Source organism: Euprymna scolopes, chromosome 28, assembly GCF_053919585.1.
Source record: "Euprymna scolopes isolate OS-2025 chromosome 28, ASM5391958v1, whole genome shotgun sequence".
In the NCBI taxonomy this organism is placed as follows: domain Eukaryota; kingdom Metazoa; phylum Mollusca; class Cephalopoda; order Sepiida; family Sepiolidae; genus Euprymna; species Euprymna scolopes.
In genome coordinates, this window is record NC_136509.1 from 13279414 (window position 1) to 13298419 (window position 19006).

Consider the following 19006-nt stretch of genomic DNA (forward strand, 5'->3'; position numbering starts at 1 on the left):
TTTAAAGATTACTGTATTTGGCATTAAATAATCTAAAAAAAAAAAAAAAAAAAAAAAAAAAAGGTTGATACCCTATAAAAACAAACCTAGTGGAAAGTTGACCAGGGAGATGAGCATGAAATCATATATAACCAAGGGAGACGCCACACATTAACAAAAAACAAATAAAGGAATAAGGTTTTATCTCGTGTTTCAGAAATCAACCAGTTTAATACCCCCAAAATGGGTAAACATAATGGAATTTTGAATTTCAACTTCTGATAACTCATTTATTTTCCTTTTCTTAACGTTTGAACGTAAACAAAATTTAATTTTATCTTTACATATGTAACATTTCTTTGGTGTCATTAATAGTTTTTCCTTTTAGTTATGGAAGATTTATTTAAAGTTGAAGGAGTGATCTGCACAATATTGTATGTCTCTATGCATATAAAAACGGTTTTATCCTAAAGAAAAAAGCATAACTCGTTAATATGATGCACCATAGTGGTCTTAATATAGGGTTTCAAGTTGTCTTTTATAAAAAAAAAAAAAAGAAAAAGATCAAAGTTGAAAACCTTAGTGAGTATAAAATTATATCTATCTCTTTTTATATAGTCCAAATATGAAGCATTCATTTTGTTTATTAATTAGAATAAGAATCTAGCTTGATTTCTACTGTGCCATGAATCATAAGATTCAATGTGTTAGCTGTAGAAATGAATTTTATATGAACAGTTAAAGTTGTGCTTACATTTTTATTTTTTAAGGTATTGGGATGTTACTTAATGTTTAGGCTAGTTGGATCTAAAAAATATTGCTTTCATTATATTTTATGTACCACAAGATGACCTTAAATTCTTAAGGATTTTCTACTTGTTCAAACCTTACATTTTTACTTATACACTTAAATTTGGCTTTTGAATCAATAGCACAGAACACAAGTTTTCCAATTTCCATCACTTTGAATGGTCGTATTTTGGTGACTTTCATGTTCTAAAAAGTTGGCATCATTCTTTTGTAAAGATTTGTGCCAACACAATACAGAACTGCCATCATACCATACTGACACAAGTAAGAACACAATGGAATGTTACTTGTGTGTATGTAATGTATATATATAGTAAGTTATGACAATTAAGCTACGCTGAATATTCTATAGCTTAATTGCCATATATATTTTTCATAACTTACTACCTAGCTCTACCTATGTATTGAGCACTGTTGAAGTAAATACAGAAAATTTGCATATTAATTTATGTGATTAAATAAAGTAATTGTGTGTGCGTTGTATTAATAAGATGTGAATCTGCATTGCTTATTCCGTCTTTACATGTCTCACAGAGGTGTCACAAATCGACACAAACTGAAGCAAATTATGCTTCAGTTTGTGTCGATTTGTGACACCTCTGCATTATATTGTCTTCCATAAATTAACTTTTTAGTCAAAATAAAATTTTTTTTTATTTGAGATAGCTATTTATATATTATGATTTCGTGTTTATTTCTCTTGTGATCTTTACAAAATTCAGAAATCCATTTTGGATTTTGTCGATTTGACTTAAAAATAAGTGAAGATTTCTTTTCTTCTTGCTGACAAATTATTGTAAGAAAATATATGGTCAGCGGGAAAGGAATCGCTAAAAGTGGCAGAACGTTTGTTTTATTTCTAATGTAATTTTTATGTACTTTTTTTTTTTAAACTCGTTAAAAAAAAAAAAAAGAAAGTGTTTAGTTCTCTCTCACTGCAGGAACTTAAACACCAGGATCAGAAAGTGGGATTGAAAAGTCAGTGCCCCCGAGGAAGGGCACTCTTACCTGCAAAAAGTGCTTGGGCAGCCCTGTCGGCATACCTCTGTGAGAGTATCTCAGGTGATTAGCAATAAATTAACCCCTTCTCAAAGAGAGAATGCAAGGTCTAGGAGGGTGGACCTCCTAGAGCTGCACAGAACTAAACTTCCACTGCAAAATCAACAGGAACCAGATAATTACAGAAATGGTATAATTTCTGTTGATTTTTGGGGGCCGACGATAAAAAGGTTCAAGAACGTTGATAAAAACAATGAATCTAATGAGCTGAATCCAAATCAGCAGTTAGATGAGCTCTTAGATCAATCGTTTAATGGTAATGTCAAGGCACAACACAAATTGTGTTATTCGGAATACTGTTCTCATGTTGAGTATTATTTGCACAACATTTTGATCGATGTAACCTCTGATCTTCTTCAGATGTTTCTTGTTGAACTCTATAATTTCGAATGGAACCCTTTATTCAATCCACCGAATAGCATGATTAAACTTTCAACTTTTAGTCGTGACAAGGTAAAAATCCTAACTTATTCACGATTGTATATTTAGTGTCGCCTACACTGAGGATTGACCCTTCAACCTCCAAAAGAGTGTAACTTGGAAATGAATTTTATCAAGTGCTTTATCCATGACGCCAAGAGTTGTTGTGCGATGCAAATATTCTGAATAATACAAATAATCAATTCTCATCTCAAAAATTCAGAAACCTAACCTACCAACAACTTTTTGTTTTATATATATTTTCTCTGAATTTTTATTAGACTTTTTACCTTGGAAATGGTGAAGATACAAGATGCCTTCAAGAAGTTTTCAGACTTTTTTGTCTAAAAATTGAAAATTGTTGTAGACTTTTGAAAATTCAGTATGTTATTGCTATAGATTTTGAGATGCCTGACCAATTTTTATGATTTCAGCTTTAAATGAATAGCTACAGCAAGAATTGGAATACACCCTACTAAAGCCTGATTGTCACAGCTGGTGAATTTCAAAAATGCAATCTGGACATGAGGATACTTTAGAAGAACGATGTGCAATAGAATTGTTTTAAACTTAGAAAAATGCCACAAAAACATGAAGTGCTTCAGATGCTTTTCGACCATCTTGCATGAATCGAGCATCAGTTTTTGAGTGGCATAAGAAATTCAAGGAAGGCAGGAAGTCTGAGGGATGAAGAGAGGTGTAGGGGAAGTGAAGAAGTCAGAACACCAGAGTTGATTGGCCAAATAAGGAATTTCATGGATAAGGACCGTCAGGTGCCTATAGAGACAATACGTGCACAGTTTGATGTCAGTGTGGGAACTGTACACATAATTATTCATGAGAAACTGAAGATGGGCAAGATTTGCGTGAAGTTTGTCCCAAGGGTGCTTCATCCTTGTCACAGAGTTTGACCAAGATGGGCATCAAGACAATTCCTCATCCTCCTTATAGTCCAGATCTTGCTCCCTGTGACTTTTGGTTATTCCTTAAGCTCAAGGAAAACCTTAGCTGTCGTTATGAGACAATTGAGGAGATGAAAGTGGATGTGACATGGGTCATTGACACGCTCATACAAGAGGACTTTCATGGAGTCCTCCAGAAGTTGTTGGAATGGTACAATAAGTGCATTGCAGGGGGGGGGGAGATTATTTTGAAGGGGACTAGTTTCATGAGTATACTATCAATAAAAGTTCTCGTATGAAACCGTTTGGAAACTTATTGAAGGCACCTCGTACATTTTATTTGGTGTTCTCATAGGAATGTAAACAAACTCTAGAGATGCAAGGATGCTGCAACTAAATAAACAGCAAAAAAGACAGCAAAATGAAAAAAAAACAACCAAATCCAAATGACTTCAAAAGCACGAAAAACTGGGTTAGTGCGAAGACATGAACGGCAGCAAAGTTGGCCACAAAAACAGATTTGTTTAATCTTGCTGATCTCATTGCTTTCATTCATAGATAAAAAAAAAAAATGTGTAAAAAGATTCTTTTGGTAAAAGAAATTTTTGCAATTATAATGGTTGCTCATACCATTGCTCTCTCAGTAAATAATAATTAGTGTTTATATTTATGAATGAGTTTCTTCTGAAAAAACTTGTTTCTGTATAATTTGCTTTATTTTGTTTGCATATTTTTATGCTTATGTCGTATGTGCAACATTCATCTTGTAAATTCTGTGTGTGTGTGTGTGTGTGTGTATATGTATATATATATATATATATATATATATATATATATATATATATATACATGTATATATGTATATAATTTTAGATGTTATTTGTTTTGGTTTTTGCGATACGTTTGAATGAATTCAATTATTTACAAAAGTGTATTTTTTACCTAAATGGGAGTTGGGAATAATTTTCCCTTTAACCAATTTGGTACCCCAATATGAGGAGCGGCGTATATAGTTTTTAAAATATAATTATCCACTGACACATGTTTTGTCGTTTACGACTCATCAGAGTGTCTGAATGTAGCGAGATTCGAAATCGGAACTCCATGGTAAGGAGCCTAAACTCTTACCCTTCGTCCATCCTGCACGACTGCTTGGATATATCATGATTTACTTAGATGTTATTTGTTTTTGCGATACATTTTGAATGAATTCAATTATTTATAAAAATATATATATATATATATATATATATATATATATAAGCAAATAGTTCATAAAACATGTTAAAAAAACACTTTAAAAAAGTTAAAAACATATATATATATATATATATATATATATTATTTCTCTTTATCTGTTTTTCCATTCGACTTTCTTATAAACTACTGAGCCAATCTGGCTGATATTTATGTACTTTTTTTTTTTTTTTTTTTTACATGGAAGTCACTACTTATCAAGGCCCGGAGGCCACTCGGGGATAAGGGTTATTGTGGGTACAGTAATCAATGGGACAATATCGTAGTAATCGTTCTGATAAAGTGTCTAAGGGGGCGGTTTGTCAGGAACTTTGTTATTAGGTGCAGTGAATTAAGTATTATGGTATCTGTTCGATGTACAGTTAGAAATTAATAGGATTAACATTTAATGCAAAACTGAGCACAAGTTTAACCATATTCAACCATCAATTTTGCATAAAACACTCATTTTAAGTCAGTCCTATAGGTTATGCTCGTTTTTAATAGGCTAAAGTCATATATATAATTTTAATGTCTATTTTTATGCTGCCATTTGTTGGTACAACATAATTGCATTGACACAACATTGATTCTGGTCATTATAAAATTGGTGACCATTTAGGAATTCCAAGCACTGTATTCAAGTGTTCTGATCTATATACATATATATATATATATATATATCCAGCCATTAGAAGAAAAAAAAAAAGCCGTCACAGCCATGAGCTCTGGAGTTTGAAATTTGTCGATGTTTCACGTATGCCTACTCACATAGGATGATTCGAATCAAATCAATGTGATGGATGGTTTGTAGATATTGATTTCTAAGCTAACCTAGGTCCTTATTTATTCCTCTTTCTCCCGAGTCCATTCTTATCACTTCCTCCCATGTTTTCCTTAGCCTTCCTTTGTGAACTGGACCTGCTAACTCAATCGTTTTACATGTTCTAACCAAAGAATTCTTAATCATTCTTTCGATGTGGTCATATCAACAAAGTCTCTTGTTCTGCACATATCTTCCTATACTGTCCAGATTTAATCTTCCTCTGAGGTCATCAAATTTAAGCCTGTTTTCAAGTTTCATACATACTCACACATACACTCATCCATGCATCCATCCACAGTATCTGATATTATTTCTCTCCATGCAACGCATGTCCTCACTGGGCACGTTTCATTTCCATACATCATCACATTCCTGTGGTAATGCTCTGCTGGTTAATAGTAATGGCAAAAGTTCCATGAATTTATTCTGACCATTTTTAAGTCTTGCAAAGACACTAGCACCTGCTCCAATGATATGAAGGTAACAAAACTTCTTGATAACTCCCAATAGCTTCACTATCCAGATGTACTTTCTCAACATCCAAGTTCTCATCCGTCTCCATTGTCTTAGACTTGTTTCACAAATTGATTGTTCTCTATCAACCTTATCCATAATTCCACTGCACTTGTGTAAAAAAAAAAAAAAAAAAAAAAAAAAAATGGTTACACATACCACAAAAAATTACGCAAGATCCCTTTCCGGGGTCAAATAACCTATACTAAAAGAAATTTTTGCTTGCTTTCAAAAATATTCTTGCCTTCAGCTTCAATCACCGCCTTGATACATGGACGGAACATGCCTTTCCCACAAGTGCCGGTGGGTGCTCAGATGGCAGCAATCACGTTGGCTTTGGTATTATGGGAAGTAGTCTAGCAGGTTCAGGCCAGGGGAGAAGGGGGGGGCAGTGAGAGAAGGGTACAAAGTTGTAGCACTCCATCTGAAGCCAAGCCTGGGTCTCTTTGAACTTGTGGGTTGGTGCCGAGTCCTGCTGCCACACCCAGCACATCCAGGTACACTTTGGCGTTGATATTCAAGCCAACTTCAAAGATGTGACATGGCATGATGTGGTTCTCACTTGAAAGCACACCAAAGACCATAACTGTGGCCGAAAACTGTTTTCATCACCCTGGGCACGATCATGGTATTTGTAGCAATCCAGCGATGCATTTTGAGGGTGCTGGCAATGGTCCTATGTTATTACTTGGATTGGTAGGGAGCCTGAGTTGTACAGCAGCGCATCTCGGATCTTGCTTGTTGAACATGTGTTAATTCTACACATGATGGAAGGTTCCTATCACTCTTGGGATATGTACACAACTGGCCAACTAGTAAATGGTTTGCAACAAAAAAAGAACTGATTGCACCAGGGAATCCCCACACTCTTCAGCACATCCAGGTACACTTTGGTATTGACTTTCAAGCTAACTTCGAAAACATGAGGTGGCATGATGTTACCCTTACTTGAAACCACACCTAAGACCATAACCGTGGCCGGAAACCTTTTTTTTTTTTTTTTTTCCATCACCCTGCAGGGCTCTACATTGCGAATGAAACAATCGCATTTGAGAGTGGTTTTCAAAATGGCGACTAGAAATAATGAAACGCTTATCTTTTGGCGATTGTATTTCTTTCACTGACAATTTTCCAAAGCTCACTACTGAGTGAAAAATATCTTTTTCAACTTTGTTCGTTTTATAAAAAACAAAGTTAAATTATTTAAACAATAAAAGTTTAATAGAACAATATGATTATTTTTTAGTGAAGGCTGTTTAAAAAATATCTGAAGGAATTAGAATTTTTATACCGTCAAGTATCAACATAAAATTTGTATATTTAGAATTACTTATTTAAAAAAAAAAAAAAAAAAAATTTTCATGATGTACATACTCATCACAGAATGAAGATGTCACATTCTAAAAATCATATAGGTTTGGCTAGTAAACAAAAATATTTAGTTGTCAAAGGTCAACTAAAGATAAATTTGTCCATAGAACCCTACCGTGGGTATGTCTCTGTTATTCGTGGCAATCGAGTGATACATTTGGAGGGTGCTGGCAATGGTCCTGTTGTCATAACTTGGATCAATAGTGCATGAGTTGTACAGCGGTGCATCTCTGATCTCACTTGTTAAACATTGTGTCACTTTCAGACATGAAAGGTTTCTATCGCTCTTTGGATTTGTACACAACTGGCCAACTAGTAGATGGTCTGCAGCAAAGAAGAAAACTGGTTTTCATCAAATGGAAATGGAATCATGTCGTCTTTTCTATGACAACAATTTTATCATTCCACCCTGTATAAAACAAAAATATGCAACAGGTTTAATTTCTGCTAATAGTTATTCTTAAAATGGCAAAAATATCAAATTCACAATACTTGATCGCCATTCTTAAATCTATTAACAAAAGCATTTTACTCTTCGTTTTAATTTGTCTAAAAGTAGTTTCCAAATAATCATTACAGAGCATAATTTTAAATGGTTGAGTGCCACATGTTATGGCAGCCAAAAATATTGACAAAAAATCATCTTCAATTCAAAACCATTCATTTATTTTTCTTTTAAGTTAGGTATCAAGTATCACACATTCTTACCAACAAACTTTAGATATTTCTATTGTATAACTTACCCCCCCCTTTTTTTTTGTTACACATAAATATTTCCTTTCTCGAAAACAATGGCTCCCCTTATCATTCTGTGTGTGATATATTAAGTTTGTGTTGCTTTTCAGAACAGAGGATCTCTTGTTTTCAATAATTAAAGGTCAAGACCTAACAGTCATTGAAGAGTAAAAGGGGCCCAGCTGACCCAGTAAGGATCTGTTAACTATAGTGGATCCAATTTCAATACGGATTGGATCCATTTCTCTTTTCTTTTTTTTTATTTAAAAAAATTTTTAAGACAGAAAGAATTGGGTAAATGTTAAAATGTTATGCAAGTGCAAGAATTAACAGAATTAAAAGATGAGAATGGTTGTCTGAATAATCATTAACTAGCGAGACCTGTGGAAATTCCACAAGAGACTCATTCATATGTAATATATTGATGTTGGCATTCTGTAGATGTTCAGTGTAAGTGGAGACGCTCTGATATTATTGTAGCCCTTTTGTTAAAACTGCAAAAGTATTTATCTAAGCTAGCATGAACGCCCGGCAAAGCCTAGTCGTAAAGTACACTTGAATATATTTTAATTCTTGCAGATTTCGTATATATTATTATAGTTAATGTTCTGTCGGTTTTTATATATTATGATGTTGCGATTTAAAAAAAAAAAAAAAAAAAAAAATGTATCCATATGACTGGGGTGCATTAGCTTGAATCAAAACCAAAGTAAAAATTTAGGAATATATATATATATATATATATATATATATATTTGGGTTCCTTCATCCATAACCAAAACTTATAAATATTCTTGATAAAATTATATATATAAAAAAAAAAAAAAAAAAAAATAGATTACTGGAGTGCTATCAGTTATAATCGAAACCAAAACTTATGAAAAATTCTTAGTAAAATTATTTATGACAAGAAATGGATGTACATAACAATTAAACGACCCGGATGTAAGCATGACACAAAATAACACACACGCTATCGTATTAATATATAGATGAGCATTGACTTGTCATAAACAAATGTAGTTGTTGGTACAGCATGAAAATGGGAGAGGGATGAACTCAAGTGTGGAGAAAGTATATTTGGATAACGAATCTATTCAGATTTCTTTTGATGTTTTATTACCTTTGTGATATCATTGGAGCAGGTGCTAGTGTGATTGCAAGAATTCAGGGAAAATCTGTCATGGCTAACTGGCAGTGTTACCACCGTTAACCAAGGGAAGAGTTTATCAGGCCTGTGTATGCAGTGTGGTGTATGGGAGTGAAATCTGGACAATGAAGGTTGATGATATTTCTTGCAAGGAGAGAAATGATATGAGAAAGGTATAATTGATGTGTAATGTGAGTGTTAAATGCAGGCTTAGATCTGATGACCTCAGAGGAAGATAAAATCTAGATAGTATAGAGAAATGTATGCGGAACAGAAGACTTAGTTGGTATAACTATGTTGAAAGAATGGATAAGACTCAGTATTTGAACCATATTGTAGCCAATGAAGCCTTGGTACTTTATATATGAAGTAAGACTCAGATAAGACTTTGACCCATTCTGATGTTGTCAGGCAGAGGTATTTAGTCCCACAACTAACTTATATTCTTGTCTACAAGGTGGAATTTATTTTATACATATCTTATGTTAATAATTGTTGTATGTGGAAAAAAAAAAAAAAATCTTAAATAGATGTGTTAAATTATTGATGCTGGATTTGGCATTAAGAATACGTCTCCTAAAATGTTTTTTCTTTCTTTTCTTTGCCTAAGACAAAGACCAACAAATAAATATTTAATTATTGCAATAAGTTTCCATTTGTTTAATTTTTTTCAATATAAACATATATAGATAACATATATAGATTCACATATACTTTGTTAACTAAGCTTCAACCCCTGTCCCATCGCCGCAATGTTGCATCTGTGCCTGTTTTATTGTAAAACAGGCACATATTTTAATGGAATGTGCTCTGATAAACTTGTTGCACTTGTGCCCCCTTGATGTACATCTCCCCAACAAACCCACTTAGCAACAAAATCATATCCCCCGCCTTCACTGTTGAGATCCCTAAATCCCAGAAAGCTTTCTACTCTAATAGTTTCTTCCCTCAAACAGCTATACTTTAGAATTCCCTTCCTGCTGCCTGCTTTCCTGACTGTACTGATATGAATAAGTTTAAATGTAATGTAAACCAACATCTTAATTTTTTCCAAATAGTAACTCCTTACATTCAAGTGGCGATATGCCCTGTTAGAAGTGAACAGGGAGTAAAAAAGTGGCAATATGTCCTGTTAGAAGTGAACGGGGAGTAAAAAAGTGGCGATATGCCCCGTTAGAAGTGAACGGGAGTAAAAAATAAATATATTGTTTGTAGCACCTTTGTTTTCTTCTGAAAATAAAAACACTAAATATTACTTCATTTGAAATTAGAATACTTTTATTTTTTTATTTATTTTTTGTTTTTATATCCAGAAGCGATAGAAAAATATATGTCCTGTAATTTTTTTTTTTCTGGCAACAGATTGTTATTCTTGAAAATAGTAATGCACATATATTAAGCCTTAGTGTTGTACAATTTATATCACATCTCTTGTATATTAAATCTATTTGTTGGCCATTTTGGAATGAGTTTTATTTTTCTTTTATCTCCATTTTTATGCTTGTGTTTAAGGTCTGTTCTAACATTGATCAGGTATTTTTTTGACCATTTACATGAAACTTTGAAACCCGTGCAAACAAATCTTTCTGAATAGATCACTTAATGTCAACATGCTCTCTTTATTATGGTATTGCAATTTTAAAGGAAAAGTGCTTTATTAGCCTAATGGATATGGTTATAGACTATGGAATCCTCGATGACGAGTTATTGATCTTATTAGATCAATTGCATATCATTAAAAAAAAGTAGATCTTCCCCCTACACACATGCACGTACACACACACACACACACACACACCTCATTCAGTCTCAAGTAGGGATAAACTATTGTAAATTTGCTATTTTAAAAAAATGTTTAAAAAGAGAAAAATATTGAAGGCAGCTTATAACGACTGATGCGTAAAAATCAAACTTTCTCTGGCATTCTTGAGCATCTCCCCAACAAAGTAATGATCAGGTACAATATTGCTTAACTTTGGTATTGCATGAGAACTAGTGTTTTCAACATATGGCTAAAACTGTGATCATTCAGACAGCTACAAGCTAACCATGTTTGAAAGATCCTTAACCCTTTATGACCTGGTTCAGCCATAAATAAATGAATATAATGGCATAAAGTAGAAATTGATTCAAACACACCTTGTACGTATTAGTTCAGTATCTGGGTAGATGCCAGATACCTCCAGATTGCAATTGTCCATTGCTTACATTCAGTATGCCGCCATCTAAAATTAATATTTTTTAATCAGCTACATCATAATTCAGATCATAAAGAGTTAAAATCATCAATTGTCAGAGAAAAATAAACAATAAAAATTTGTTTTGTCTGGTTCGTGAGCTGGATCAGTATCAAATGTTTATAAAAAGTATATTTATAAAGCTCTACCTTTTTATATTGAGCATTATTGAAAACAAAAATTAGCTTTAAGTTCATTTTTAAATACTGTTGAACTTGTTCATTGAAAATAAAAGATGACCGATTCTACACGCATGAGTTAAATTCAAGTCTCTTTGGGGTAGGTGCCTATAAACACTGCAATAATTAAGTAGTATTATGTTTTTGTGAACTTTCAATATTTTAACTTTGGTGATTGCATGAGAACTAGTGTTTTTCACATATGGCCATAAACTGAGAGGATTCAGACTTAGCTACAAGCTATCCGTGTTTGAAAGATCCTTAAAAGAAATTTTAGATTTGATCTGAATGGTTAAATGTAATTGCAACTTCATTAACCAAATATAATCTCAGCTAAAATGTTCCTGGAAATCTCATCAAATAGTTATGTGAAACTAACATGATTTAGGCAGATTTCTTTCATTTGCAAATGACTGTTAAGTGACTGCAAACTGGACATTGACCGATAATAGCTAATGTAGATTTAGAATTAAGACTGGCATGGTACAATCTACTAGAAAGTAATTATGGTATAATAAGATTTTTCATTTAACTGTAGCAATCTAATTCAAACTGATCTCTGTAATTCTCGTTTTATGGGCAAAAATTAAATTATGAATAGTATTCTTTGCTAATTCCATAGCACTTTGGTTGTCAGCGCGCACAAACACACACATATGGAATATATATATATATATATATATATATATATATATATATATATATATATATATATAATAAAATATGATTGATCATAAAATGAAATGCTGTGGAAATAGAATGTATGAAAAAGACAAAGGCAAGATCTACACTCAAATTTTTCTAAAGACGTTTGTTGATTCAAATGAAACTGGTAAATCTCTTGTTTTATTTTTCTTTGTTTGATTGTTGTTCCTTTTTTTCTTTTTCATAATTCCATCCCCACAGCATTTTATTTTATGATATCATATTTCATCCTTACATATATATATATATATATATATACTAGCAAGCCTCCCGATTGTAAAATGTGCATAAATATTATATTCTAATTCATACAGAAACTGAGACATATGCATACGAGCATTATAATAGTTACATTTTTGTATGAAAAAAACAATACTCGAGCTGAGATCTAAATCAAAACCTTAAGACAGTGAATCAAGTTCAATAACCACTAGGCCAGCTTGATATGATCTTTAAAGTGTTTTGAAACCTACTTATTCTTAACGTAAGGAATCTGTCATGTGAACGATTCACGTATGTGCATTCGTGAAGCAGATAAAAATCTGATGACCTCCACGTACCAATTTTTCTATTTTTACCCCTTAGCAACCTTTTTTTCTGATGAAAACTGAATAAGTTTCCCATATGTCTGAATACCTTATATAGCAAAATTCAAGTCTGTAGATCAAAAGTTTGAGTATATAGGTTGAAAAGTGTCCTCATACACATTCTCACTTATATATATTAGTGTTGGAACGATTAATCCAGAATCAGAAAAATTGGAAAATTTGGGGTTATCAGAATCGGAAAAAATTGATGCCTATTTTCCGATGCCAGAACGATTCTTTTGTTTTTTATTTAATTTTGTTTACACCAAAATCTTCCATTGCTGATAATAATTATCAAACAATATTTACTGATTTTTAACTTACCAGTAAAACTAAAATCGATAGATCATCCTCCGCAAGTGTATTTTACCGTTTAGGAAAATATCTGCATATTTAACGTGTTTTTATGGAAATCAGGAAAAATAACAACTCTATAGTTAAATAATTAGAGATCTATAAAGAATTAGAATTAGTAATTTAGCACGTAATCAGTAATTATAACGGAATTGGGTGGGGGGGGATATTGGAATCGTCCCATCGCTAATATATATGCACTTGTGCTTCATCACAATTTATCAAAAAATTTATCAAGTGCACACTTGGAGAAAAAACTTCAGGTGTAGTTTTGGCAAATTTTTGGAAGTAGGATTTTAAAACGTACAGTGTCTCATCAGAAAACAAGTGATGCATGCAGTTTATTTCGTGCTTCAACAATTCTGAGCATGAAAGAAAATTTTTCCAAAAGTTATGAGAGCCATGTTTCTGATTTTGTAGGTATGTCTGTATCTAAAACAAAAGGTGCTTTGAGTTGTAGACATTTGTTTGGTGAGACGGACTTCTGTACATAACTCGTAGAGATCTTGTTTTAGGATTGTCTGTTCTGCAAGGATTCTACCTCATTGGTCGCAGCTTTTTAATCTGCAGAATTGTAGGTGTTCACTCCTGACAACAAGGGCAGCACGGCTCGGTGATTACATACAAAGTCGAAAGAAGGCTTCACACAGAATAGTCGAACGGAATGATATAAAAGCAACCTTTCCACTTTCTCTCCATTGATTTGTGTTTCTGTGCATGATACATTTATTTGCTACATGCAAGCAACTAGAGGATAATGGTGCCAACTTCTGGATTTTCACCAGAAATTATCCAGGCAGCTATGATACTATCATGGTGCCAGTCCCCCTACCAAATTAAGGAAGGATTGGACATTATAGGATTGTTGTTATTGGACACCATGCATTTTGTATGAAATCAGATGATTATTGTTGGCATTTGTTTCCCCGATATCTTTCGTTAAAAGTTTTTTCTAGAAAAATATTGAGTACTTACAGAAAAAATCACATGAAGGTTGCCAACATTCTAAGTGAAAGTGTTTTTGTGGAACAAACTGGTTTGGAACTTTACACACCAGGTTTTCAGTCCGTGTCGTTAACTACCTAGCTACTGTCCCCTTCCTGTTGTTAAGACATAAATACATGTTTATCAAGAATTGCTAGACATCAAATCTTTAATAAATCCAATCTCTTAGAAAGCAGTGTTCAGAGTAAGTCCGGTGTCTACTGATTGCATGTCTCTGAATGATTTTCATGCAGTCAATGGTCTAAGCAAGTTCTAAGTGCACTTGCAACATAGCTGTATAATCTTAAATGAATAGTTTGAGAGCAGCTAAGTTGTCTTGCTGAGCGATACCAAGACATCCTCGACCTTCTTGACAATTTTAGAGATGTGATTTGTCAAACGCAAATCGCTGCTGATCTAATGCCCAAGTCATATTTATGAGAAGACTTTTTGATATTGAAGAGAGTATATGGTCATTAGATTTTCCCTCCCAAAATGCATGGCGGGATACTTATCCTCAGCCTGCTTCAGTTGACAGTCTATGATCTAATGTTACATTGTATTAAGCTTTGATTGCAGGAAATATTTGGAGTCCAGTATCTGTCCTTTATATCTCTAGATACAGCTTGACGTCCTTTGCATATTTAAGTGCTGTGGCTTTCTTTAAGTTATCATTTATGTCGTTAATATATGCAACAAACAGAAAATGACCACGAACAGATTCCTGCAATACAGCAGATGGCATCTAATGAACAATTTTGTCCTAGGACCGTAGCTATTTCTGCTCTCCTATAATAGGATTTTTCATATAAGAGTAGAAATCTAATACCAACTGATTTCTAATCTTTTTTTTTTTTTTTGATACAAACCAAATTATGCAAGTCATTGCATTTTCATGTTTTCCATCATATACAAGTAAACGGTTGATTATTATCAGAAACGGTTCCTATTGGTTATGAAATGAAAAAGAAAATAATAAATCAATGTTTTTTTTTTGTTTTTTTTTTCTGGTGAAAAAAAGAAAATGCTACTTAGATTTGTTTCATATTGAGATTCCATGTTTATGAAGGTTACTTTTATCAACTTTAAAACTTAATTTTTAAGAAAATAGCATCATAGAAAAAACGTTTGAAAGAAATAGCAATTAAATTTAAATAAAACCTACCTACTTGTGTACAAAAAGATTTTTATATATTGATTAAGAATTTGTATTTTAAGCTTTAAAAAAATATTGATTGTTTTTATTAGTACTAATTTATCTTCTCCATTAATAAGTTAACTCGTATTAAAAGAACATAATTTAATTTTAGACACAGGTTAACTCTCTCACACCATAGAAAACACCACCTATAATAATTAATGCATATGAGTTAATAAAGTACATAACAAAAATACACTCATTTCATTTCAGTTACATTTGAATTATAATGGCCATATTTATTCCAAAAAGAATATAAATTGCATATCTTTTTTTACAATATATTAATGGTTATAGGACATTAAAAAAACTTACTCTCTTCACGCTATAACTTTTTTTTCTTTTTTTTTTTTAAATTTCTAACGATTTTTTTCCGTTCTGAAATAGAACAAACTCATACTTTTCACAAATATATTTTCAAATATCATACTGATATTTTTTTTTCAATTTATTCATCCAGAAGTCTTACAATAAAGACCAAATGTTGGACATGTAACTTGGTTTATTCCTTTTTTTCATCTCTTTATAAATGTATAGGCAATATCACTAAAACGGTCTCTAGTTACTTATAAGTAGCCGACCGAAATATACCAATGTACGTGTAGTGACATAAATGCTTATGTTAAACAAATAAAAAGTATATATATGTATATATAATAAAATCTAATGTATATTTTTCATCTTTTTAATAAATTTTTTACTATATATATATATATATATATATATATATATATTATACACACACGCAATTTACTATTTATTTATTTACTAGCTATAGCCCGGCACGCATTGCTGTGGCTTGATTTGGTGTAATGGAAGAATCCCCATCATCTCGGTTTTAGCACCCCGAAATCTACAATGAAAATATCTTGTTATATACGAACGTGAGACGGATGTTTCCAACAGAAATGAAAGGGAAAATGAAAGAAATTGTAAAGTTTTTTTGTTTTGTGTTTGTTTTTATATAACCAATGTAAATGTTAGCGTGGCGCGTTCCCCTTAGATTGGAATCCAGTTTTTATAAAAACCTAATCCGGTGTTAAATAAAATTTAAAAAAAAAAAAAAAAAAAAAAAAAAATGTAATGATCGGGAAATGGGAAACAGAAAAAGACAACGCAAAATTAAACGGGATTGAATGAATATATTTTTTATTCTAATGAAAGAAATTGTAAAGTTTTTTGTTTTGTGTTTGTTTTTATTTAACCAACGTAAAAGTTAGCATGGTGCGGTTCACCTAAATTTGAATCCAGTTTTTATAAAAACCTAACCCGGTGTTCGTCCATCTCCTGTGAACGGTAACGGGTGGTGTAAATAGGTGGTGGTGGAAGGATGAATTTAATAGAGGAGTTTACTACTTCCATTGATCATAATCGATTTTGTCAGTGAACTCTCACCAGATAAAATATAGGAAGCTCCGAGCAACAAGGTATTGGATAGGTAATATGCTTATAACACATCTCAGATATCATGATGCAGTTTGTGCATAGTACATCTGAGAAAAATGTTTAGGTTTTCAATCCAATAGGTCAAACTCGGAGGGGAAGAAATGAGTTCACACACATATACATACATATATATATATATATATATATATATATAAAAAGATAGAATAGATAAAAGAGAAGATAAAAAACGATTTGATTAGGGAATCTTAAGTACGACTACCCCTGGTTTATTTGCGGTATTGTGGTGAATGAAAACTTTAGCTAGGAATAGCATAGACCAACAAAAGGTATAGTGACAAGGATGATCAAAGATCCCACCCTCCCACCCAATTTTTGAGTGGCCTTCTGCCTAATTTTTCTGTAACATTTCATGAAAATAAAAATATATACCACAAATGTACATTTTTTTTTCTTTTTTGTTTATGTATATAGGCAACTTTACTTTAATGCTAATTGGAAAATTCCACTCTGGTAAATTTTCACATAAGGTTAAAAATTAGGTAATCTGACTTTACCTTCACACAACCATATCTTAATATTATTGCACTAATTTATCTGTCCTTTTTATTTTTTTTATAATGGCTTTAGGGGTTAAATTATCAGGAAGTTACAAACAAAATATAAACATTGAATCGACTCTAGTGAAATGTTAAGTCTAATGCAATTGTATTTCTAATAGTTGTGATAAATTTATTGAACATTTTTTTTTTTTTAATTCTTTCTTTCAGTCCCTGTCTGACCCAGCACTACTGCAGGGTTAGCTGAAGTCCACTCACTTTGTGACAGATTGACACCTGAATGTGGAGACTTCAGTTGCTTGCTTGCAGAACTTTGAAGCAACCGTGACAAGGTGAGTTCCAATGAACCCTCATCTTATTTTTTATCTTATTAAAAAAAATTTTGTTTCAATTTAAAAAAATTTTTTTAATTCATTTTTTTTTTATGTCTTCTTTCTTTAAGAATTTTCAGCATGATTGACTCTCTTACTTTTTCTTGAAAAATTTGTCAGTTTCAGATTCAACTTGTGAAATTTCTTTAAAAATTGAGTTTTCTAAAATTATTTTTCTTTTTGGTATTAGTGATTAAGAATTAAGGAAAAAAAAAATAATTGATACTCAATCTTTATCCTGGAGTAGCTTCTTGGGGCTTAATAAGTAGTGACTCGTAAAAATAAAATAAAAATGTAATACTCCCGCATAATCAGGTTAAAAAAAAATTGAATTTATGATCCTAAAATGTTTTAAAGGAAATTGAAAATCCTCAAAATATTGAATAGAAAATCATTAAGACTGACTTTAATTTTTTAGCAAATCCTCATTGTTGTAAACTTAAAAGGCAGATAATAACAACAACACAGTGGTATATTTAAAAAAGTGTATTCACAAAAGTACAGAAAGTCTACGTCTTATGCTGTGGCTATGACTGCCATGACACTTTTATAATTTTATATATAGTGTCTGAGTCCATTTCGTCCTGAAATAGTGTAAACCAACATCATGCCATAACACCCTCCTTTTTAGCCTTGCTCTGAAGTCGATACTTTTTACTTTTGGGTTTAATAAAGTCCATATTTTTATGTTTTCCTGTTGATGTGTTTTTTAGGATTAGTAACTCAAACGTGTTGAACACAGCAACCATTAATTTGTCCTCTGATATTGTTTTCTACAATGTCTGAATATCTTTTTCTCATTTTCATTCAAATGTCTTCTGTGAGTAAAATTGGATCCCTTGTTGTTCCTGAACATTCGAGAGAAAAAAACTTTTCTCTAAAACTATCCTTTGTGACTTTTTTTTTTCATGGCTCAATTTCTTATGGGTTGTTAATAGTATATCCTAAAGCGTTTTGATCTTCTTTGCAAATATTGATTCCACTGCCATGGAACATTTGTGGTCATCCTATCTACTTGTTTCAATTTGTCCATCCTCACAAGGGGGGGGGGGGTGTGGGTGTGTGTGTGTGACAATGAAAGATATTATTTCCACACTCAAACAACCACACAGCTCACATGAACCATGAAAGCCAACAAACTGGGAGTTTAAGACTCTGTTCCTAGCAAGTGTGAAAAAAAGAATCCTACGTGCGAGACATTGGCTTCGGTTCTCAGTGACCACACCCCTTGTTTGAGATGAAGTAGGTACATTCCATAGTTGGATGTTGTCAGTGTTAGTTAATTGATTTTCTTGTGTGAGACACAGTTGCTCAAGTGACAGGATACTCACCTCTCATGCAGGTGATTCAGGTTTCAAATCCAGAGTTCGGATATGTCTAACTCTAATGAGGGGAAAACTTGAGTCTTGGACTTCCAGTTTGTTGA

General features: G+C 32.4%; 1 protein-coding gene across 4 annotated transcripts in view; it reads left to right on the forward strand.

Annotated features, from left to right (window-relative positions):
- The window catches only part of LOC145249474 (protein FAM13A-like), a 388341-nt gene that overhangs the window by 63259 nt on the left and 306076 nt on the right, over window positions 1–19006 (forward strand). For all 4 annotated transcript variants that reach the window (XM_080111053.1, XM_080111056.1, XM_080111054.1 and 1 more), the window contains exon 2: window positions 17420–17541. The gene's annotated coding sequence lies outside the window, so the exon portion shown is untranslated. The remainder of the gene's footprint in view (window positions 1–17419; window positions 17542–19006) is intronic.